At 41.1% G+C, this 26,597-nt stretch overlaps 1 protein-coding gene across 1 annotated transcript in view; it reads left to right on the top strand.

Annotated features, from left to right (window-relative positions):
• mark4b (MAP/microtubule affinity-regulating kinase 4b) overlaps positions 1-26,597 on the top strand; it is a 95,515-nt gene that overhangs the window by 25,554 nt on the left and 43,364 nt on the right. The gene's annotated exons all lie outside the window — the stretch shown is intronic.

Below are 26,597 nucleotides of genomic sequence, written 5' to 3'. Positions count from 1 at the left end.
CATTAATGGCTGTATATTGAGTTATTTTGAGGGAAGAATAAATTTACACTGTTATATAAGCTGCACACAGACTACTTTTCATTGTGTTAAAGTGTCATTTTGTCAGTGTTGTCCCATGAAAAGATATACTTAAATATCTGCAGAAATGTGAGGGGTGTACTCACTTTTGTGATACACTGTATATATAGCGGCCAATGTTTTTCTGGTGTTTTCTTTATATTTTTAAGATTCAATATAAAAATGGCCCCAAAGAAGATGCAGAGAAAGCGTAGTGGTGAAAAAAAGGAACAAATCTATTACTATTGGAAAAAAAGAAGGAAATGTATTATGGTGTATGGTACAGCACACGTACCGCACTGAAATGTGATGTGTGTTTTTTATGTACAGTACTACTGTGTATTGTTGTTTATTACAGTAATGTACAGTATCAGTCAAAAGTTTGGACACACCTTCTCTTCAGTGGTTTTTCTTGATCATTTTTATTTTCTACATTGTAGATTAATACTGAAGACATCCAAACTATGAAGGAACACATATGGAATTATGTAGTGAACAAAAAAATGTTAAACAAACCAGAATATGTTTTATATTTGACCAACTCTACCTCTGCACAGCACAACTGATGGTCTCAAACACATTAAAAAAGCAAGAAATTCCAGAAATTAACTCTAGACAAAGCACAAACATTAATTGAAAACCATTCCAGGTGGATACCTCATGAAGCTGATTGAGAAAATGGCAAAAAGTGTGCAAAGCTGTCATCAAAGCAAAAGATGGCTACTTTAAAGAATATAAAATATAAAACATATTCTTGTTTGTTTAACACTTTTTTGTTTACTACATAATTCCATATGTGTTCCTTCATAGTTTGGATGTCTTCAGTATTAATGTACAATGTTGAAAATAAAAAAAAAATCAAGAAAAACCACAGGAATGAGAAAGCGTGTCCAAACTTTTGACTTGCACTGTATATTCGGACAGCGGACGGTGTTTTTCTGGTGTTTTCTTTATATTTTTAAGATTCAATATCAAAATGGACCCAAAGAAGATGCAGAGAAAGCGTAGTGGTGAAAAAAAGGAACAAATCTATTACTATTGGAAAAAAAGAAGGAAATGTATTATGGTGTATGGTACAGCACACGTACTGCACTGAAATGTGATGTGTTTTTTATGTACAGTACAGTACTACTGTGTATTGTTGTTTATTACAGTAATGTACTGTATATTCCATAATTTAAGATTTAAGGGAAAATATACTTGTATTTATAACAGAAAAGACCATTTAAGACATTAGAAAGGTTAGGTAAGGAGGGGGTTGGGAGGTCTGGCACGGATTAATTCTATTTACATTATTTCTTATAGGAAAAATAGGTTTAACTTACGAACACTTTGATTTAAGAACAGCCCTTCAGAACCAATTAAATTCGTAAGTCAAGGGTCGACTGTATTATTTGTATTGCATGTAAACTATAAATAATGCTTACATCATTCAAAACACAAGGTCGGCATCAGAGGTTTCTTTTGGTCAGACTTTTTGCTTAGCAAAAGCTGCCTGTAAAAACATGAACTTTGACCTGTTCCTTGTGACTGAAAGACTCATGAGAGTGCTGTTTGACAGTTTGTTTGTTTTTGGTTTGTTTTTTCCTTCTTTGGGGCCGTTTGCCGGGAATGCTGAGTTATCAGGAACTGCCGATAGACTGCAGAGTTTGCATTGTTAATCTGACAAGTTTGCATTAATCTAGATCTCTAGTCCACTCTTGTGATGACTTTTCCTGGAGCGGCAAAGTAAATTCACAGGAAATGTCAATATGAATATGTAGCTTGTATAAATAAATGTCTGTTTTGTATCAGTTTTTTTTTTTTTTTTGAGATACATTTAGAGTAAATATTCCAGTAAGTAGATTTGCTGTGTGACTTGCTGTTCACACAGTCTCCCACCTCTCTCTCTTTGGTTTATTTTGAACTTAATGTGATGTTATTTTACCTAGTCAACACTGGGGTGTCTGGGACCCCAAAGAACAAGGCAGTAAAGTTGATGACAACAGAGCACAAGGGTTAAATACACATTAGGATCATTGTAGTCTCTTGTGTGGTCTCATAACAAAAATACACATGTTATAGTCATCAGAAATATTAGTCATTATTATTGCTAAAATCAGCTCCAGACTAAGCTTACAAACTTTTTGTAATCTGCTAGTTTAAGGTCCCCCAGTGTGGTTAACATGCAATTTTGCCATTTGATCGAAGGGTATATCTACCTAAAATATTTTTGTTGAGCTTTAAATAAATTGGTGGATTTAAAAAATAAGCTAAATCAATAAATATACATTTAGTGGTCAAATCCTATCTAGTGTTTTTTCTACAAATCAGAAATCCCAGTTAGCTACACTCCTAGTCTATGTATGCTTCTGTTATTTCTGTTATGGCCACTGTTTTGGTAATGGGACACAAATTGTCCCATTACCCCGTTCCCAGGACACCATCCTCCTTATTTTATCTAGGCTTAAGTCTGGCGCTGAAGGCACCCTGACAAGTGCACACTAGTGTCCTAATCCTATTTTAAAAAATAGTTTGAGTTATTATTGTGTCCATCCATTTACCTGTAGGACTAATTCCCCTCAAAGCAATACAAGGATAACTGTGACCACTGCTTTGGCCTAATATCTGTAACAGTGTGTAAGAGTACACAAACGTTACAATTTGATATGTATCATATCTGCCTCACAACATTATGTATATACAGTATATATCAATCAGCCATTACATTACAACCACCTCCTTGTTTCTACTCTCACTGTCCACTTTATCAGCTCCACTTACCATATAGAAGCACTTTGTAGTACTACAATTACTGACTGTACTCCATCTGTTTCTCTACATACTGTTTTAGCCTGCTTTCACCCTGTTCTTCAATGGTCAGGACCCCCACAGGACCACCACAGAGCAGGTATTATTTAGGTGGTGGATCATTCTCAGCACTGCAGTGACACTGACATGGTGGTGTTGTGTTAGTGTGTGTTGTGCTGGTATTAGTGGATCAGACACAGCAGCGCTGCTGGAGTTTTTAAATACCGTGTCCACTCACTGTCCACTCTATTAGACACTCCTACCTAGTTGGTCCACCTTGTAGATGTAAAATCAGAGACGATCGCTCATCTGTAATACATTCTCTGTACTGGTTCTGGGAGAGTTCTGACCATTGAAGAACAGCACTAAGAATGCAGAGAAACAGATGGACTACAGTCAGTAATTGTAGAACTACAAAGTGCTTTTAAAGGACAGTGTATGTAGAAACAAGGAGGTGGTTTTAATGCTATGGCTGATCGGTGTATATACCAACAGCAGTTTCATAGCAGAGCCTGGATTTGAACCAACAATCTTCCGATTGATTGCCTAAAGCTCTATCCATTAGGCTACCTGTCCCAATATTAATGAGCTTCAAATAAATGGTGGATTTAACAAATAGGCTTTTTAGTGGTCAAATCCTATCTAGTGGTTTACATATACAGTGTATCACAAAAGTGAGTACACCCCTCACATTTCTGCAAATATTTCATTATATCTTTTCATGGGACAACACTATAGACATGAAACTTGGATATAACTTAGAGTAGTCAGTGTACAGCTTATATAGCAGTGTAGATTTACTGTCTTCTGAAAATAACTCAACACACAGCCATTAATGTCTAAATGGCTGCAACATAAGTGAGTACACCCCACAGTGAACATGTCCAAATTGTGCCCAAATGTGTCGTTGTGCCTCCCTGGTGTCATGTGTCAAGGTCCCAGGTGTAAATGGGGAGCAGGGCTGTTAAATTTGGTGTTTTGGGTACAATTCTCTCATACTGGCCACTGGATATTCAACATGGCACCTCATGGCAAAGAACTCTCTGAGGATGTGAGAAATAGAATTGTTGCTCTCCACAAAGATGGCCTGGGCTATAAGAAGATTGCTAACACCCTGAAACTGAGCTACAGCATGGTGGCCAAGGTCATACAGTGGTTTTCCAGGACAGGTTCCACTCGGAACAGGCTTCGCCAGGGTCGACCAAAGAAGTCGAGTCCACGTGTTCGGCGTCATATCCAGAGGTTGGCTTTAAAAAATAGACACATGAGTGCTGCCAGCATTGCTGCAGAGGTTGAAGACGTGGGAGGTCAGCCTGTCAGTGCTCAGACCATACGCCGCACACTGCATCAACTCGGTCTGCATGGTCGTCATCCCAGAAGGAAGCTGACGCACAAGAAAGCCAGCAAACAGTTTGCTGAAGACAAGCAGTCCAAGAACATGGATTTCTGGAATGCCCTGTGGTCTGACGAGACCAAGATAAACTTGTTTGGCTCAGATGGTGTCCAGCATGTGTGGCGGCGCCCTGGTGAGAAGTACCAAGACAACTGTATCTTGCCTACAGTCAAGCATGGTGGTGGTAGCATCATGGTCTTGGGCTGCATGAGTGTTGCTGGCACTGGGGAGCTGCAGTTCATTGAGGGAAACATGAATTCCAACATGTACTGTGACATTCTGAAACAGAGCATGATCCCCTCCCTTCGAAAACTGAGCCTCATGGCAGTTTTCCAACAGGATAACGACCCCAAACACAACCTCCAAGATGACAACTGCCTTGCTGAGGAAGCTGAAGGTAAAGGTGATGGACTAAACCCAATTGAGCACCTGTGGCGCATCCTCAAGTGGAAGGTGGAGGAGTTCAAGGTGTCTAACATCCACCAGCTCCGTGATGTCATCATGGAGGAGTGGAAGAGGATTCCAGTAGCAACCTGTGCAGCTCTGGTGAATTCCATGCCCAGGAGGGTTAAGGCAGTGCTGGATAATAATGGTGGTCACACAAAATATTGACACTTTGGGCACAATTTGGACATGTTCACTGTGGGGTGTACTCACTTATGTTGCCAGCTATTTAGACATTAATGGCTGTGTGTTGAGTTATTTTCAGAAGACAGTAAATCTACACTGCTATACAAGCTGTACACTGACTACTCTAAGTTATATCCAAGTTTTATTTCTATAGTGTTGTCCCAAGAAAAGATATAATAAAATATTTGCAGAAATGTGAGGGGTGTACTCACTTTTGTGATACACTGTATGTACAGTGTATCACAAAAGTGAGTACACCCCTCACATTTCTGCAGATATTTAAGTATATCTTTTCATGGGACAACACTGACAAAATGACACTTTGACACAATGAAAAGTAGACTGTGTGCAGCTTATATAACAGTGTAAATTTATTCTTCCCTCAAAATAACTCAATATACAGCCATTAATGTCTAAACCACCGGCAACAAAAGTGAGTACACCCCTTAGTGAAAGTTCCTGAAGTGTCAATATTTTGTGTGGCCACCATTATTTCCCAGAACTGCCTTAACTCTCCTGGGCATGGAGTTTACCAGAGCTTCACAGGTTGCCACTGGAATGCTTTTCCACTCCTCCATGACGACATCACGGAGCTGGCGGATATTCGAGACTTTGCGCTCCTCCACCTTCCGCTTGAGGATGCCCCAAAGATGTTCTATTGGGTTTAGGTCTGGAGACATGCTTGGCCAGTCCATCACCTTTACCCTCAGCCTATTCAATAAAGCAGTGGTTGTCTTAGAGGTGTGTTTGGGGTCATTATCATGCTGGAACACTGCCCTGCGACCCAGTTTCCGGAGGGAGGGGATCATGCTCTGCTTCAGTATTTCACAGTACATATTGGAGTTCATGTGTCCCTCAATGAAATGTAACTCCCCAACACCTGCTGCACTCATGCAGCCCCAGACCATGGCATTCCCACCACCATGCTTGACTGTAGGCATGACACACTTATCTTTGTACTCCTCACCTGATTGCCGCCACACATGCTTGAGACCATCTGAACCAAACAAATTAATCTTGGTCTCATCAGACCATAGGACATGGTTCCAGTAATCCATGTCCTTTGTTGACATGTCTTCAGCAAACTGTTTGTGGGCTTTCTTGTGTAGAGACTTCAGAAGAGGCTTCCTTCTGGGGTGACAGCCATGCAGACCAATTTGATGTAGTGTGCGGCGTATGGTCTGAGCACTGACAGGCTGACCCCCCACCTTTTCAATCTCTGCAGCAATGCTGACAGCCCTCCTGCGCCTATCTTTCAAAGACAGCAGTTGGATGTGACGCTGAGCACGTGCACTCAGCTTCTTTGGACGACCAACGCGAGGTCTGTTCTGAGTGGACCCTGCTCTTTTAAAACGCTGGATGAACTTGGCCACTGTGCTGCAGCTCAGTTTCAGGGTGTTGGCAATCTTCTTGTAGCCTTGGCCATCTTCATGTAGCGCAACAATTCGTCTTTTAAGATCCTCAGAGAGTTCTTTGCCATGAGGTGCCATGTTGGAACTTTCAGTGACCAGTATGAGAGAGTGTGAGAGCTGTACTACTAAATTGAACACACCTTCTCCCTATGCACACCTGAGACCTAGTAACACTAACAAATCACATGACATTTTGGAGGGAAAATGACAAGCAGTGCTCAATTTGGACATTTAGGGGTGTAGTCTCTTAGGGGTGTACTCACTTTTGTTGCCGGTGGTTTAGACATTAATGGCTGTATATTGAGTTATTTTGAGGGAAGAATAAATTTACACTGTTATATAAGCTGCACACAGACTACTTTTCATTGTGTCAAAGTGTCATTTTGTCAGTGTTGTCCCATGAAAAGATATACTTAAATATCTGCAGAAATGTGAGGGGTGTACTCACTTTTGTGATACACTGTATATATACATGAGCCAATTAGCCAAGAACCCAAATGCCACATCTAATGATTGAATACAACATTCATGAAATATTGGTAATACTGTTTTAGCTAAATTACTGAGTGGCTGGTAGATTCTGATTCTGTTCTGGTTTAGGGTGGAGCTGCTAAATGTTCTGCATTTGGGTGTAGTTTTTTGTGCTGTAGCAACACCACATGTCTCATCAGCAGTATCTGTCTTGGCAGACCAGATAACACCTTCTGGGCTGGTGCTCCATGCTGCGTGCAACTAGCAACTTCTCTTTTTGAGTTGTGTGTCTGACGTACTCTGACACACTGTTTTACATTACTTTTACAATAACGGCACTGTAGAGGCTCACTGCTAATATTCCGGCTTTGTGTCATTTAAAGTAGTAGCCTTCAGCTGTAATTTACCAGGGTGGACCTGTTCACACATGCCATGAAATGTGATGTAGGGCAAATTCCACAGACAGTAAGCATGGTTGTCTTTACATGTAACATACTCAGGTTTGTTTACTGTTGTTAGGGATGTTCCTATCACGTTTTTTTTTAATTTTTCTTTAATTTTGATCCCGATCCGATACCGAGTCTCAAACCGATACTCACCAACCTTTTCGAGACCGAGAGCTACTTCAGGGCTACTGAATAATGCGAAGGGCTACTTGGTGATACAAACTTCCTGAATAACATAAAGTTGCACGGTTCACCTTTAATGATATTATTATTATTATTATTATTATTATTATTATTAATATTCATATATATGAAGAGACTGATCATATGATAATGTTAATGATTCCTCAGAATAATTATTAACAACGATTTACCATGGTAGGAAATAGAGATGGGACGATCGATCGGCTATGAATCGGTATCGGCCGATTTTTAATCAAAATATGCTATCGGCGATCGGCGATATTTCCTAAAAGTAGCCGATCCGATCGTGTGATATATAAAGACCACGTTAAGTTAACAGCTCAGTGGATTGATCCAGACTTTGAGCTACGAAGCGCCAACCATCACATCACCATTCATCAACCATCGTACAGAAACCACAGTGAAAGCTCTTCATGACCTAAAATAACATCATTAACGTTGTGCATCATACATACGATGTAATTTTGCTGATTGAAATATTTACTTTAAAAAGATAATTCAACCCGGTCACATCTGAGTCGATTCTATCAGCACGTTATATAAACTCCTGGTTCACTTTGGTAAATCGTAAGCGGTTCTTACTTGTGATGTAGATGAGAACAGAAAACGTTACAGAGCCAATCCGAGGCAAAAGTTTATTCATTACCAAATTCGTTAGTTCAGGATCATCTGCTGAACTTTTAGCTCCTTAGATGGAACGAGTCTGACAGTCGGTTACAGATCTGTGGTAAGAGCAGTTTAATTAAGCTTTTTAATGTAAGAGAGTCACACAAAATGTTCTGTAGTAGCTGGTGTTTATTTAAAACCACGACATTTAATTAATAACAGTAAACACGGAGAGATAACTGAGAAGAGAAACTTACGCTTCGCGAAAAATGACTCGTGAATCAATGAATCACTTATAGCGATACAGTGAACAAAGCGTCTCTTCTAAAGGCGCACACACACACACACACACACACACGCGCGCTGCTCCGGTTTATCTTCACTGTGAGGCTCTTTTTAAGTTTATTTATTTTATTTACTGCTAACCCCCCGCCCCCCCGATCGCAATCGGCTATCGGCAGATGTCCCTGAAAGGAGATCGGAGATCGCAATCGGTGCCAAAAACCCCGATCGTCCCATCTCTAGTAGGAAACATATATTTCAGGTCTACTTTGAAATCTTGCTTGTTTGTTATTGACCAAATACTTATTTTCCACCATAATTTACAAATAAATTCTTTAAAAATGCTACAATGTGATTTCCTGGATTTTTTTTTCTCATTTTGTCTCTCATAGTTGAAGTGTACCTATGATGAATTACAGACCTCTCTCATCTTTCTAAGTAGGAGAACCTGCACAATCAGTGGCTGACTAAATACTTTTTGACCCCACTGTATGTAGCATTTTGATCAAAATCACACGTTTTTTTTTATTTTATTTTTTTTTTATTTATTTTTTTTTTTATACAAATGATCACACTTATTATGGATTTACTGATCTTTATTATATTTTAATGTAAAATAAATATAAAAGGATTTTTTTTAAAACAAGGTTTGTAGAAGGTAAGGGACATTAATTTTGTATATAAAAAATCGTTTGACATTAATTCATGATATTATACAAGATTTTAATAGTTTATATGCACAATAAAATTATTATAAAATAAGTATAAAAATTAATTTAAAAACAGTAAAATAAAAAAACTAAAATAGCTTGGCTAACGCGATGACTAGCTTTCCGCTATTCGGTACCGTAACAGAAGAAGTTAATAAAGTGTTTTGCTCCCGACAATTTGTGAATATACCGTGTATTTTATTTCTTTATTAAGCAAGTGCATCACTACGACGCTCGGTTACATAACTAAGCCAATCAGAGAGCTTGATACTGAGATGTCGTTCAGTCTTGTAACACGTAAACTCGTAAAAGCTGTATGTTATGGTCCTGAAGTTTTTATACTCAGATTAAAAGTTATTGTTTTGTAAACCGGAGTGATCCTCGACTCACACACCGTATAAATAGTAAAATTCTACAGTAATGAACGCAGCTCTGCTCCTACCGCCTCGTGAAACGCTCGCATTGCAGACATTCCACTTTACTGTTGGACTTGTTTCACTTTCCAGTTTAAAGTATTTCCACACAGCGGACATGCTGACGTAAAACGAAGGATCGGCTTAGGATCGGCCTTAGTGAAGCCGATACGGATCAGTTAAAAAATGCCTTGATCGGCCCCGAATCTGATCTTTGAGATCGGATCGGGACATCCCTAATTGTTGTCGTTTTCTCTGCCATGGCATTTAGGCTGCATTCACATGATGAGCGTTTTGAGCTTCTTTCCTTGTGAAATCGGGAGCATGTTGCCACTTACTGGAGCGTTTAAGTGTTTAAGCTTTTCACATGACACAGCAGAACCACTGCTGTCTGTGCCACTGAATCCCAAGCTTGAAAACAATATCCAACACTAACTGACAGTATTTGCGGTAATTTACAATACCCCCCCCCTCCCCAAATTTTCTCCCTAATCTAGTCGTATCCAATTTCCCTTAATGTATTATGCTTCCTCTGTACCGATACTACCCTCCACTGCTGACTGAGGAGCGCCGCACCTGACACACGCCCCCTCCGAACCTGCACGAGGCGAGTGTGTACGGAGAGCCACACCCTGGTCAATGCATTGTCCCTTGACTCAGCCAGCAGAGGTCGTAGCTGCATCGGTTATGAGGAACCCTGGTCCGGCTTTCCCACCCTGTGTAACGAACAGCCAATTGTCGTTCATTATGCCGCCCAGCCCAGCCGGATGGCGGAGCTGAGATTCGAAATGATGTGTCCGAAATCCCAGCTCTGTTGTGCTAGTGCGTTTTTCCGCTGCGACACCTGAGTGGCTATGAAATGTATTTTAGTTTAAAATAAGAAAGCTCTGGCAACATGTTCTTATCCTACAAAGCCACAACGAGCAAATCCGTGATTAGTAAATGTGGGATTGCTATGTAAAATGCAAAACCAGTCTCCACATTTTGGGTTTGTAAAACAGTGAAAGTCAGTTTCTCTCTGCCATGTCTGTGCTTTGTTTTATACCCCATCATATAAACAAGTCGTCTCGTTGGCAGTGGCAAGCTGGGTATAAGTTGAGTCAGATCTATTTTTGAGCACATTACTAAGTAGTAAAAACCATGCCACAACGTGGCAAATCTTCGCGGTTCGTGCCGCTGCATAAATGCCGCCGCAGTACTCCATAGGAACCAATGGCACAGCCAGCTCAAAAGCATTTTTGCTGTGTATCATGTGAATGCAGCCTTACTGTTATTCGCGGTTAATGGTTCATAAATGACTTTTTGTAAATACCATTACAGTGGTACCTTGTAACTCAACGTCCCCTAAACTCAAAATCGTTGAAACTCAGCGCCCTTCGCTGAGAAATCTGTACCCTTAAACTCAACGTGTTCAGTTTGTTTTAAAAAATTTTTTTTTTTTTATTTAATTTCAAATTAATAACGAACAGGCGCTTTGTTCAGTATTCGGCTTGATTGACGGTAGGGCTTTTTATATGAAAATTTATATCACGATATAACTCCTAATTTCGGTCGATACGATATAATTCCGATATCGATATGAATAATACAAATGTCAGAAAAACTGCCAAAAACAGCTAAATTGGATGCCGGTACCTGCAAACCTCTTTTCTGGTTTCTGGCAAGAAATACAAGCTGAATACACCACTGCATTAGTCCTTCCTCTCTTATCAGCTATTTCATTTCTTTTTCAACTGTGGACAGTGGCAGAGCCAGACAATTTTCATAGGGGTGGCCAGACTGAGACCATTGCTCACACAGGGGTGGCACAGAAACTGTCAAGTCAAGTCAAGTCAACTTTATTTATATAGCGCTTTTTACAATATACATTGTCTCAAAGCAACTTTACAAAATCCAGGACCAACAGATACAAAAACCCCTGTTGAGCAAGCCGAGGGCGACTGTGGCAAGGAAAAACTCCCTGAAAATTACAGGAAGAAACCTTGAGAGGAACCAGACTCAACAGGGCCCATCCTTCTTGGGTGGTCTGGAGGATACTTTAAAGAAATACACGATTTACACAAATCATACAAACACAGAATTGAATGATCTAAAAGTCATACAGTGGTAATAAATAGATAAATAAACAATTAAATAATAATAGAGTTGTTATCCGCTCTAGTCTTCAATAAAGTCTGTAGTGATTTCTTGTCGTTGCAATTACTCCAGACCCGTCACATCTGACAGGAGCAGCATCGTTGTCCCGGCAGTCTCGACTTTAATCCTTAACCTCGGCGGGTAAACAGGTTTCCATCAGAATGCCCTCGGGGTAAAACAACAGAGAATGTAGTTAATAATGTACAATGCTAGTTGACAAACAGTTTTACAGAGAGTTTTAGACTCCGGCAGCCCTAATTATTACAGCATAACTAAAAGGGAGAGCGAGCAGGTAACAAGGTCATGAAGGCTTTCACAGGACATCAGCGCCCACCTCTCCTACCCAAACCAGAGTGATTGGACAAGAGAGGCAGAACGACAGCAACCCAACATCCCTGATCACCACAAGTTTCTATGACCAAGAACCCCCAAGCCCTGCGCCTTTGTCTATATTAATCAAAAGCCTGAGAAAATAAATATGTTTTCAGTTTAGACTTAAACATATTATACTTATTATACTTAAAACTGTCTGATACCTTATTTTTGTATGTGCCTTTGAGCCCAGAGAAGTCGACGCCGCTTCTGGATGCTGCTTTTGTACCAAAACATGATTACAATTACCTGTTTGGAATCACATAATTATTTAGTTTTTTTTACCTCATTACTAGCCCTAAATTGCCCCCGTCCCAACTTTTTTCCGAATGTGTTGCAGGCCTGAAATGCAGGAATGGATGTTTATTAATAAATGAAATGAAGTTGAGCACATAAAACATGAAATATTTTGAGTTTAAAACTGTCTGCAATCAAATAAAAGTCAAAGTGAATGTAAGGAACACTGCGTTTATATTTTATTTGCATTGCATTTTTCATACTGTCCCAACTTTTTCTGATTTGGGGTTGTATAAGACACACTACTTAGACAGCGATTACCGCGATTACGTCACCGCAGTTTCCGCCTCCTATTCTAACACAGTTAGCCTCAGGCCTTTCAAACCAATGGGCTATGGCGACACCACCCGCTAGCATGCCAGCTAACACCTCCTTCCGTCACTGACAGGCCCGACTTTGCAAATAAATGACACTTGTGTACCTTATCAATGAGAATTTATTTACATTTGAAAAGAACTTTGTTTGGGAGAAAAGTTGTGCCTCACTGAATGCTGGGAATGCCTTCACTGGTAAGGAAGCATTGGATGCTCCCTCGTTATTCAGGCAATTTATAGCTTTGAAATAAGGCATCTCATAAGGCAGCATTTTAAGGCATCTAAGAATTAGGATGACATAAAAGGCTGTTTATGTAGAGAGCTCACTAGGTTTTCGAACAGACCCAATATGTGCACAGTAGAATCTCTCTCTCTCTCTCTCTCTCTCTCTCTCTCTCTCTCTCTCTCTCTCTCTCTCTCTCTCTCTCTCTCTCCACTTTATCTATCTCTCTCTCAATCAGTCAGTCATGTGCCCTCTTTCCCATTCACATACACAGACACACAATCCAGTCCAGTGAGAGGTCGAATAAAAGTGAGAGTGCTGTTGTTGTTGAAGGTATTAAGAGACCAAACAGAAGGGAATGTACACATTTTAAAAGTAGCTGCATGGCTACCATGAACAAGTGGCCTTTTAGTGTGTGTTTTTTACTGTGACCGGTTTTGAGTATTAAACGTGACACAGCGCCTTCTCTTTGGTCTCCGGCTCTTATGACAGCCTTGTGAACATTCACTCTCGCTGAGAGCTTTTAGTTAATGACTTATTGTAAAGCATGAAGCACAATCGACAGCCAGCTCTGTGCGCTAAAGCAAACAACGTCAATCAGGCTAAGTACCTTGGTAAGCTCCTTCTTTTAAAGATTTATGCTTGTACTGTTCCTCTAAATTAAACCATGGGTATCGCTGCAATGTAGAAAAATACACCAATCAGCCATAACATTAAAACCACCTCCTTGTTTCTACACTCACTGTCTATTTTATCAGCTCCACTTACCATATAGGAGCACTTTGTAGTTCTACAATTACTGACTGTAGTTCTGTTCTTTAATGGTCAGGACCATCACAGAGCAGGTATTATTTAGATGGTGGATCATTCTCAGCACTGCAGTGACACTGACATGGTGGTGGTGTGTTAGTGTGTGTTGTGCTGGTATGAGTGGATCAGACACAGCAGCGCTGCTGGAGTCTTTAAATACCGTGTCCACTCACTGTCCACTCTGTTAGACACTCCTACCTAATCGGTCCACCTTGTAGATGTAAAGTCAGAGACGATCGCTCATCTATTGATGCTGTTTGAGTTGGTCATCTTCTAGACCTTCATCAGTGGTCACAGGACGCTGCTCACGGGGCGCTGTCGGCTGGATATATTTTTGGTTGGTGGACTGTTCTCAGTCCAGCATTGACATTGAGGTGTTTAAAAACTCCAGCAGCGCTGCTGTGTCTGATCCACTCATACCAGCACAACACACACTAACACACCACCACCATGTCAGTGTGAATGCAGTTCTGAGAATGATCCACCACCTAAATAATACCTGCTCTGTTGTGGTCCTGTGGGGGTCCTGACCATTGAAGAACAGAGTAAAATCAGGATAAAAAAGCATGCAGAGAAACAGATGGACTACAGTCAGTAATTGTAGAACTACAAAGTGCTTCTATATGGTAGGTGGAGCTGATAAAATGGACAGTGAGTGTAGAAACAAGGAGGTGGTTATGTATAAGACTTATATGCCTTATAAGACGAGAGCGTTACATCGGCCCCATCGTTGAATTGCTGCATAAATAAAAGGGGGACGCTTTAAGAATCAGCAAGGGCGAAGGACTGTGGGGGTTGGGAGATCAGTGGTATCTTTCATTAAAGTTTCTGCAGTGAGGAGCTACATTCCAGACAGGCAAACAATAGGGACAGCTGAACCTAGAGGGGGTAGGGACCCCCCAAGGGGCCATGACATGGATAATATGCTGAGAAAGAAAGCTTCTAAGAAAGTGACTGGTTCACACATGAACACATGAAGTGTGTGTTGTAATATGATGTGGTGATTTTTATTTCATTTTCATGTTTTAGTGCTGCTTTGATCTGGTCAGGGTCATGGTGGGTCAGTTTTACCCAGAATCACTGGACATGTTGCAGTAACACACCTCAGACAGGACACCAATTCACGTTAGGGCCTCCAGGTTCGTATATCAGTTGGCCGGCTGGGAGTCTGCTTACACTGTTGGCTATATTTGGGGGGCTAAAGCACTGTAATGGATTGGCACCCTGCCGCGTATTAAATATTGTGTAAATCGTTAATGCTAGCAGAAGGATGAAGGGTAAAGAGAATCACCAAAAAAATTAAGAGATCATGACGAGTTCTTTCTTGCCGAGAGCCGGATGGGAAAGTTATCATTCAAGGAATATCCTGTCTTGCCGCTCAGGTGGCGCAGCGGTAAAAACACACGCTGAACACCAGAGCTGGGGTCTCAAATACATCGTATCGAGTGTTAGCTCTGCCTGCCGGTTGGGTTGAGCGGCCACATGAACAACGATTGGCCTGTTGTTCGGATAGGAGTGGGATATTCAAAAAAGCCGGATAGGCTCTCTCTCATAACTAATGCAATCACGACCTCCGCTGGCTGATTGATGCCGCCTGCACAGAGATCAGAAATGTTAATGTAAACATGCAAACTCCACACAGAAAGGACCCAGACCCCCCCACCCGGGGATCGAACCCAGGACCTTCTGGCTGTGAGGCGACAGCGCTATGCATGCGGCTGCTGTCCACGTGTCGGATGGGGCGTGGGTTAGCTTCGTTCTCCTCAATCAGAGCAATCAGGGGATCGGCATTGGTGGAGAGGAAGCATTGGGCAATTGGACGCGCTAAAAGGGAGAAAAAGGGGAGAAAATGCATTAAAAAAAAGGAATACCCTGCCCTTCCCTGCCCCATTGTAACATAGCCTAATGATAGAGGGAAAATGAATCGGAGAAGCAGTACAGTTCAAGACAGGGTGTCCTTAATCTATTCTAGAGTGACCATAGTGATAGGTACATGAGACCAACGTCTGGGGAATGAAGCAGAAAATCCTGTCTGTAGGTGGTGAATTAAGAGACCGGATGAGAGGCTGTACAAGGACAGATAGAAAGCTGTAGACTTACAGGCTTATTCCTTTTCAAGCTCAGGTGCACAACGTGGTTAAGCAATCCTATTAGCACCTGTCAGAGTAAATGTGTGTTTATTAGAGGAGCGTGTAGTTTGTGTTGTGTCGTATAAGGTCATGAGATTGGGGAAGCCTCGAGTGTACAAATACACTGATCAGCCATAATATTAAAACCACTGCCTTGTTTCTACACACAATGTCCATTTTATCAGCTCCACTTACCATATAGAAGCACTTTGTAGTTCTACAATTACTAACTGTAGTCCATCTGTTTCTCTGCATGCTTTGTTAGCCCCCTTTCATGCTGTTCTTCAATGGTCAGGACCACCACAGAGCAGGTATTATTTGGGTGGTGGATCATTCTCAGCACTGCAGTGACACTGACATGGTGGTGGTGTGTTAGTGTGTGTTGTGCTGGTATGAGTGGATTAAACAACTTACTGTCACTGCTGGACTGAGAATAGTCCACCAACCAAAAATATCCAGCCAACAGCGCCCCACGGGCAGCGTCCTGTGAGCACTGATGAAGGTCTACAAGACGACCAACTCAAACAGCAGCAATAGATGAGCGACCGTCTCTGACTTTACATCTACAAGGTGGACCAACTAGGTAGGAGTGGACAGTGAGTGGACACGGTGTTTAAAAACTACAGCAGCGCTGCTGTGTCTGATCCACTCATACCAGCACAACACACACTAACACACCACCAAGTCAAGTCAACTTTATTTATATAGCGCTTTTTACAATAGACATTGTCTCAAAGCAACTTTACAAAATCCAGGACCAACAGATACAAAAACCCCTGTTGAGCAAGCCGAGGGCGACTGTGGCAAGGAAAAACTCCCTTAAAATTACAGGAAGAAACCTTGAGAGGAACCAGACTCTCAAGGGCCCATCCTTCTTGGGTGGTCTGGAGGATACTTTAAATAAATAGGATTTACACAAATCATACAAACACAGAATTAAATGAACTAAAAGTTATAACTGGCAGTAAATAAATAAATAAATAAATAATAATAAACTTGTTATTCGGTCTAGTCTTCAATAAAGTCTGTAGTGAGTTCTTGTCATCCTTGGTGCAATTACTCCAGACCCGTCACATCCGGCAGGAGCAGCATAGTTGGCACTGCAGTCTCGACTTCAATCCTTAACCTTGGCGGGTAAACAGGTTTCCATCAGAATGCCCATGGAGTTTTTCATCGTCACCACCACTATTTCATTGTCACTGCAGTGCTGAGAATGATCCACCACCTAAATAATACCTGACTATTAAAGACCAGGGTGAAAGCAGGCTTAAAAGGCATATGAAATAGATGGACTAAAGTCAGTAATTGTAGAACTACAAAGTGCTTCTATATGGTAAGTGGAGCTGATAAAATGGACAGTGAGTGAAGAAACAAGGAGGTGGTTTTAATGTTATGCCTGATCGGTGTATAAACGTTAGTGCAATATCATCATCTTTCTTTTAATTGCATCACATGAGTAGAATTGCTTGAGCACGTGTAATGCTGCTCTGTTATACTGCTCAGATGATGGTGTTTATTCTTTTAGTGTCATTATGTAATTTAGCGTGTCACTTACAGTAGTGTGTGCATTTGTGTGTGTGTGTGTTCACTCCTCGGCAAAAAATAGGTCAAACCAAAATTCCTTTTATTTATTTATTCATTTTTATTATATTTTATGCGTTTTTCTCCCATTTTCCCCCAATTTAGTGTAGTCAATTCGTCTTCTGCCGCTGTGGATCCCCGATTTTTTGCAGTCGAGGAGGGTATATTGCTGCTCACGCCTCCTCCGACCTACGCGCAGCCCTTAACGGAACCCTCTTCCACCCATGCGCTCTGCACAGGCGCCTCTATCCGCCAATCAGGGTCCTTACACGGCGTTTTGAAGACCCCGCCCACATAGTCCGGCATCCCTCCCTGCAGGCACTGCCAATTATGCCCGCTAGATGCCGACCGGTGTATTTTGCTGTGTTACTTAGTGCCTTTACTTTCCTAGTCATTGTGCAAATGAATGTAATTTCCGTAACAAGAAGGTTCCAGTAAAAGCTTAAACGGATACGTTTTGTTTTCATTGCAAATCACGGCACAGCGGCCAAAATCCAAAACACAGCAAAAAAAAAAATCATAACCACTGCTTACCTTAGCTTATGTTCTTCCAGAAGCTGTTAAATGTATAACCGTGTGTCCCATTAGGAATAGAATTTGTTATTTTGTAAATGTGCTTATAATTAAAAACCTCCAAACTTTTCCAGGTTGTGAAGTAAAACATGAACTCGTTAGAAAGCCAATCAAGCATTTCATTCACACATCATCTGTGTGACGCAAACTGAATAGATGCAAATAACAGCATTTCTTACTAAAAATTACAATCAGAAGGTCTGATTGGTTCAGAAAGCGGTTATTTTAACCAATTTTTTAGCGGTTATTTTTGCGCCAATTCTGTAGGAGTGTTCCATTCACCTCAGTTGTTCCTGGAGATTCCAATCCAAAGGTAACGAAAATGAAGTGAACTTCAAACTGTGTAGGGAGTAGGGAGTGACGCTTCATCACTACGCCGGAAGCTGGCTGTAACATTTACCCATTTCATGTGTTGTGGGTTAAGACGGCCGGAGCGTTATTAGAGAGCAGAATATTTATAATAATAATAATTCTATATATATGTATATATATATAATTGTCACACGTAACTAATGTTAACAAATGCTGACGCTAGCGAGTCATGAGTCGAGTCCAAGTCATTTGAAACGAGTCAGAGTCAAGTCTGAGCGACTCGAGTCCCCATCTCTGCTATCTGGGTGTTCACAATTTTCCAAAATGCCTTTTTAAAGATCAGTTTAATTTTGGGTTTGGCCAATTTTGGGTTTGGCCAATTTTTGGCCCGGTGTTTGTGTGTGTGCGCTCATTTATACAGATGTCTTGTATGAATATGTACGGTATGTACTTTAAATGCTTTCACCCTAAAGGCTTGATTTTATGTGAACCAGGAGTTTAATTTGCTGCAACAAAAATAGGACTGAATTGTAGCTGTTTTGCCACTGGGGTGGTACCCTAATTTTTTATTGTTATTGAGTGTAAATAAATTACAGATATGCATGTATCTTTACTACCCAAAATTCAAATGTGTACCTTGTAGGCCTTAACAAGCCCCAGATGTTTGGTTTGCAGGTGTACCTAATTACAGGGCTAAGAGCTATCTCAGTGTCGATTCTTCATTTCGGCATTTATATTTTCGGCATTTGGCAAACCAGCCATAACAACATGTTTCTACACACATTGTCCATTTTATCAGCTCCACTTACCATATAGAAGCACTTTGTAGTTCTACAATTACTGACTGTAGTCCATCTGTTTCTCTGCATGCTTTGTTAGCCCCCTTTCATGCTGTTCTTCAGTGGTCAGGACCCCCACAGGACCACTACAGAGTAGTGTATTATTTAGGTGGTGGATCATCCTCAGCACTGTAGTGACACTGACATGGTGGTGGTGGATATGAGTGGATCAGACACAGCAGCGCTGATTGAGTTTTTAAACACCTCACTGTCCCTGCTGGACTGAGAATAGTCCACCAACCAAAATATATCCAGCCAACAGCGCCCCGTGGGCAGCGTCCTGTGACCACTGATGAAGGTCTATGACCAACTCAAACAGCAGCAATAGATGAGCGATCGACTCTGACTTTACATCTACAAGGTGGATCAACTAGGTTGGGGGTCTAATAGAGTGGACAGTGAGTGGACACGGTATTTAAGAACTCATACCAGCACAACACACACTAACATACCACTTCCATGCACTGCAGTGCTGAGAATGACCCAGCACCTAAATAATACCTATTCTGTCTTGGTCCTGTTGAGGTCCTGACTATTGAAGAACAGGGTGAAAGCCAGCTAAAAAAAAGCATGCAGAGAAACAGACGGACTACAGTCAGTAATTGTAGAACTACAAAGTGCTTTTATATGGTAAGTGGAGCTGATAAAATAGGCAGTGAGTGTAGAAACAAGGAGGTGGTTTTAATGTTATGGCTGGTCAGGGTATATTGTCTAAGCAATTGAGTGTTAAAGGTTTTGCTCAAGGGCCCAAAAGTGACAACTTCTTGTACCAGCCCACCTGTTGCGGGAATTAATGGCGGTGTTCGGTTACAGAATCATGTCCTTTGGCCCTGCCACATGTGACAAGCAGATGGTGCATTGAGGTGCAGATGATTGAGGTGTCAATTCCTCTTAACTGACAGTCACCTGTGCCTTGTTGAGTGTTAATTTGCTTTAGATGGAAGTGTTTATCACAGTTTCTTCATCACAAATGTGCTCAGCAACCTGTTTTCCTTTGATGCAGTGATGCCAGGTTTGTTCCAGTCGTCACTAAGAAACCCTACTGGAAAACCGAGCTGCCCCAGAGGCAGCATGACGGTTCTTTTTTTAGAGTGGGCCCCCCCTGTTTGAACTCGTTCTGGGCACAGCCTGTACCAGTCAGTGGGGTGGGTTGCCACACGTGCATTGCTGTCCCCAGCTTGTTCTGGTTTTCTTTTTTTCCTTTCTCGGTTGTTGCAGGCATTAGTGCATTAGTGGAGCAGGTGGTACAACAATCCACACACTTGTTCACACAGGGACATATGCCTACACTGCCCCCTGTAACAATGGGAAACTCAGGTGGCCATGCCCACGCCCCACAGGAACATCGGAACATGACACGCCCACAGCGAATCACCCAACCACATTGAAATTCAGAAAATGACAACACCAGCTACTCGGTCCACCGGTGTGTGATAACTCACACTCACTATACACACTGTATATACACACTGACTGAAAGACTCCCGAGTGCAAGAGATCCAGTCGTGTAGTGTGAACTGTACAGCGACCCGGCAAATCAGAAAGTCGTGTAGTGTGAACTTGGCATTACGTGCAATGCACTAATGGCATTAGTCCCCATCTCTGGTATATAGTGGAGGTTTTGAATACTATAAGCTTTGCTAGTGTTTTAGTCGGTTCTAAACTGCCGACGCGGCTCATTTCTTTGGCAGGTTCTTCTGGTGCATCTTTGGTCTCCCTCTCTTCATCCTCCATCTGTTTTTGTTTACTTTTTGAAGAAGCCTCTGTCACACTGTCATGCTAACGCTGTATCTAACTCATGAGCTGACTCTAACTCAAGCGCTCCATAGCACTTTTAGCGATGAACAACATTATATGATTTGCTGCCTATTAAAGCCTACAGCTCTTGTATTAACTATGCTACGGTATGGCGCTATATGAAAAATCCATACCGTACGAGGACCGCCCAGCCCTACACCAAATTCTTTCAAAGTGAGCACAGTGGTCAATTGATTACAATACATTATCTGTCTGTAATGTAAATAAGGAACAGACGATCTCTGATACCGGTTTTATCAGGTTGATGTGTCTGCATAAGGAAGAGGAATGTAGACATGTGCTGAGGTCATTTAGTTTTGAATAAAAACAAAAAGGGGTTTTTATTTTGCTATTTTGGGATCCGAAAAATGTCAATAGACAGATTATTATAAAACGGATAGTTCCGGTCCTAAAATCTGATTGGCTGAGCCGCGTTCGAAGCCGTTGTAAAATCCCCGATAAACGCACACCTATGACCACCTCACATCATTCCATATTAATACGCCACTGAAAAGAAAAAGTTAATGTTATGTTCGCCCTCATGTTGCCTAGCAACACTATTAATCGAACTACCTTGCATTTACATATAAATACATTTATGAATTAAACATTGTTGTATTTATTATATTTTATGTTGACCGCCGTTTTATAAAAGCAATAAGCCACTCGAGGTCGTGCGTTACTGCTATGATTTTAGCACGGGGAAAGAAGTTTTAGAAAAAACGTCATTCCCCGTGCTAAAATCACAGTAATGCACGGCCTCTCGTGGCTTATTGCTTTATTATAATATGGAGCTACACTCTATGTTTAGAAAAGCAGCTTTAAAATCAAAATTTTTGTGAAAATTTTTATCACCAATAATTCCCCAAGACGAGTTTAAAACTGACTTGGGGGGGGGCGAATACGGTATTCCAAGATGCATCTTCACGATTAAGAAGCGTAGAGAAACAATATGAAAGTAAAGGTAAAGTGCAGGTTTTATTGTACTATTGTATTATATTAATTAGGGATGTCCCGATCCGATCAAGGCATTTTTTAATTGATCGGAATCGGCTTTACTAAACCCGATCTTAATCCCGATCTTTTGTGTTACGTCAGCATGTCCGCTGTGTGGAAATACTTTAAATTGAAAAGTAAAACAAGTCCAGCAGTGAAGTGTAACGTCTGCAGTGTGAGAGTTTCACGAGGGGGTTTCTTAATAAAGAAATAAATGCACAGTATATTCACATATTGTCGGGAGCAGAACACTTTATTAACTTCTTCTGTTACGGTACCGAATAGCCGACAGTTGAGTCAAGCACGCTATTTCATGTTCTATGGAAGGCCTAAAGGGTCAAAACACACTCAGTTCGTGTACAAACGTCCATCAAACCATTGTCACAATACAAGCACTTTAAAAACTGGCTTTCCTTCATAACAAAAGAGCCTTTCCATTTTATTTTGGTATTCAGGTTTTACTGTAATGCTTTTAAGTAACTTTTTTTCTTATATTCAAGTTAAGCTGCTACACAGATTTCTGTTCATTTTTAGTGTATCACTGCATTAAAATTTTTTTTGCTTTGAATGTAAAGTTTAAAGTAAAACTAATTATCTCTCTCATTTTGATTGATTTTGTAAAAATACAAAACATTAAGCCAATAGCTTGGATGCAGCATTTTTCCCTTCAGCACTGCAGAGCTATTTAGTTGTTAGAGAGAACTTATGAGCAGTAATAATTAAGTTTAGTGTTTCTGTGTCATACATTAATCCACGTTAAGCTTTATTTATTTTATTTTTTTTCGATAGGGGTTTTAAACTTGGAAAAGGTGATTTCTCAGAACACTAGCCTCATCGCACAAGCCAAACGCTGAACAAAGCGGCTGTTCATTGTTAATTTTAAATTAAATAAATAATAGTTTTAAGGCTGAACATGTTGAATTTAAGGAAAACTGAGTGTGAGGGTACAGATTTCTCCACGAAGGGTGTCGAGTTTCAAGTATTTCGAGTTTAGTGGACGTCAAGTTACCACCGTAATTTAGATAATAAATGATCTCATTAAAGAGGGTTTCCCTTTTTTACTGACCTTCTAGACCAGAAAGTTTTAGAGTATATGCAGTCACTTACTGTATCTAGTCCAGTGTTTCTCAACCTTTTTTCAGTCACGGCACCCTTTAAAAGTATTCAAAATCTCAAGTCACCCCAGTCTAAAATGTATTAAAAAAACGTACACTCTGCCTCCCTCAGACTGCTAACACACAAAAACACTACAGGGAAGAGTCATACTGTGGTTGCATTACATTAGGTTTCAGAACAATCCTCTTATTTCTCAATTATTTGTCATTATACCACTAGCACCGCTCATTGTCTGCATGGTTTCTCTGTAGCTCGGTTACGGCCCTCAGACTTGAACTCAAAAGAAGCTTTACTGGCATGACAAATAAGGACATTCGTATTGCCAAAGCTCAGTTACAGAGAGATAATAAAAATAACAATAAAAAAGAACAAATATATACAAAACAGTTACATGTGCAAAAATATAAAATAGAATAAAATATTAATAAAAACAGTGCAAAATAATAACAATAAAAATTATAATATTTACATTAATGAGGTAATGAGCTCTCTCTCTCTGCATGTGTGTGTGTGTGTCGCTTGCTCTCTCCGCGATACTAAAAGTGATTTGAATTTCGACAATTAACAGCTCTTATTATGACTGATTAATTCCCTCTACTGATGGAAGCGGAATGGTTGAATTACAGCCGATAAGAACTGCACAGAAGTGTAAATATGTATTATAACGGCTCTCAGAGGCGCGACTCGGTTCCTTTTGTCCATTTTAAAGAGCCGTTCAATAGAATCGGATCGTTCGCGAACGACTCATCACTATAGGCAACGCACGCAACCCGTGTTGACGTTGTAGCACGGGGAAAGGGGCGTGTGAGACAAATTTTGATGTTTGAGGCGGCTAATGGTCTACATTTTCATGATAAGTTGACTTTTTTGTATTTTAAACTTATTTCATAATATCAGTAACTAGAGATGCATGAGTACCGATACTGGTATCGGGTATTTGCCCGATACCGCGCTCATTAACTTGTACTCGTACTCGCAAACGAGGCTCCGATACTAAACATCCGATACCGTGTGCCTAGTGCACGTTGCTGCGTCAGATATCTGATCTGAGATGTGCGACTGGGAATGAGTGACATGTCGAACAGCCAATGAGAACGCAGGATACGGTGTGATGGGAAACGCAGGAGAGGAGTGTAAACAGGTGGGACAGGGGGATAATATAGTTTATATCAGAATACACCGGCACACACACACGTTTTACAGTATTTCTGACCTGATCGTTCTCTACAAAACATAACAACAAAACACCAACATTGCAAAAATATTTATTAACCTCCAACTAACTACAGAACAATCCATGCTATTCGTGTTGCCAAATCCACTCAGATTCATTTATTTTTCCTCCTTGATTTCATCACATCAGCGCACAAACACTTTGATCACTCGCTACTTGTTGACGTGCATTTTTGGACGTGGTATCATTAAACTTCTCGTCACTTCTCACGTCTGTTTTTGTTTAAAAAAAAAAACGGTATTCTAAATAGGTATCGGTATCGGCAAGTACAAAAATACATGTACTTGTACTCGTATTCGGTTGGGAAAAAATGGTATTGATGTATCCCTATTAGTAACGTCAGAATAGTTTTGACGGCACCCCTGACGAAGCCAGACGGCACCCCGGTTGAGAAAGGCTGATCTAGTCTATGACGAGTGCTTTTCAGGCAGCTCGGTGGGTAGCACTGTCACCTCACAGCAGGAAGGTCCTACAAGTGGAAAAACCATATCTTTCACATAAAGACACAGCTTTAAAACACTACTGATCTATACAACAATGTCAAGTTTTTTAATGGATGTTCCTCTGGGATTTTACTAAACCCTTAACCTGGCCATGACTGCAGACATAAGTTTACCTTAATCCCACAGCTGGAGTTTCCACCTCTTTTTTTATAGTTTCATAAAGACAATAATGGAGTATAAGGCTTTGTAAGTCTACAGTGTATCACAAAAGTGAGTACACCCCTCACATTTCTGCAGATATTTAAGTATATCTTTTCATGGGACAACACTGACAAAATGACACTTTGACACAATGAAAAGTAGTCTGTGTGCAGCTTATATAACAGTGTAAATTTATTCTTCCCTCAAAATAACTCAATATACAGCCATTAATGTCTAAACCACCGGCAACAAAAGTGAGTACACCCCTTAGTGAAAGTTCCTGAAGTGTCAATATTTTGTGTGGCCACCATTATTTCCCAGAACTGCCTTAACTCTCCTGGGCATGGAGTTTACCAGAGCTTCACAGGTTGCCACTGGAATGCTTTTCCACTCCTCCATGACGACATCACGGAGCTGGCGGATATTCGAGACTTTGCGCTCCTCCACCTTCCGCTTGAGGATGCCCCAAAGATGTTCTATTGGGTTTAGGTCTGGAGACATGCTTGGCCAGTCCATCACCTTTACCCTCAGCCTCTTCAATAAAGCAGTGGTCGTCTTAGAGGTGTGTTTGGGGTCATTATCATGCTGGAACACTGCACTGCGACCCAGTTTCCGGAGGGAGGGGATCATGCTCAGCTTCAGTATTTCACAGTACATATTGGAGTTCATGTGTCCCTCAATGAAATGTAACTCCCAAACACCTGCTGCACTCATGCAGCCCCAGACCATGGCATTCCCACCACCATGCTTGACTGTAGGCATGACACACTTATCTTTGTACTCCTCACCTGATTGCCGCCACACATGCTTGAGACCATCTGAACCAAACAAATTAATCTTGGTCTCATCAGACCATAGGACATGGTTCCAGTAATCCATGTCCTTTGTTGACATGTCTTCAGCAAACTGTTTGTTGGCTTTCTTGTGTAGAGACTTCAGAAGAGGCTTCCTTCTGGGGTGACAGCCATGCAGACCAATTTGATGTAGTGTGCGGCGTATGGTCTGTGCACTGACAGGCTGACCCCCCACCTTTTCAATCTCTGCAGCAATGCTGACAGCACTCCTGCGCCTATCTTTCAAAGACAGCAGTTGGATGTGACGCTGAGCACGTGCACTCAGCTTCTTTGGACGACCAACGCGAGGTCTGTTCTGAGTGGACCCTGCTCTTTTAAAACGCTGGATGATCTTGGCCACTGTGCTGCAGCTCAGTTTCAGGGTGTTGGCAATCTTCTTGTAGCCTTGGCCATCTTCATGTAGCGCAACAATTCGTCTTTTAAGATCCTCAGAGAGTTCTTTGCCATGAGGTGCCATGTTGGAACTTTCAGTGACCAGTATGAGAGTGTGAGAGAGCTGTACTACTAAATTGAACACACCTGCTCCCTATGCACACCTGAGACCTAGTAACACTAACGAGTCACATGACATTTTGGAGGGAAAATGACAAGCAGTGCTCAATTTGGACATTTAGGGGTGTAGTCTCTTAGGGGTGTACTCACTTTTGTTGCCGGTGGTTTAGACATTAATGGCTGTATATTGAGTTATTTTGAGGGAAGAATAAATTTACACTGTTATATAAGCTGCACACAGACTACTTTTCATTGTGTCAAAGTGTCATTTTGTCAGTGTTGTCCCATGAAAAGATATACTTAAATATCTGCAGAAATGTGAGGGGTGTACTCACTTTTGTGATACACTGTATATTTAGGTGGACATACTATTAGTTTATCTTCACTAGGCCTAAAGATTGTGCAGATTGAAACTTATCGTTTTTGCAGCATGACGTTCTTTATCAGTGTTCTTGTCTGTGGTG

Source organism: Trichomycterus rosablanca, chromosome 20 (genome assembly GCF_030014385.1).
Source record: "Trichomycterus rosablanca isolate fTriRos1 chromosome 20, fTriRos1.hap1, whole genome shotgun sequence".
Taxonomy (NCBI): domain Eukaryota; kingdom Metazoa; phylum Chordata; class Actinopteri; order Siluriformes; family Trichomycteridae; genus Trichomycterus; species Trichomycterus rosablanca.
This window is presented reverse-complemented; position numbering and strand designations above follow the sequence as displayed.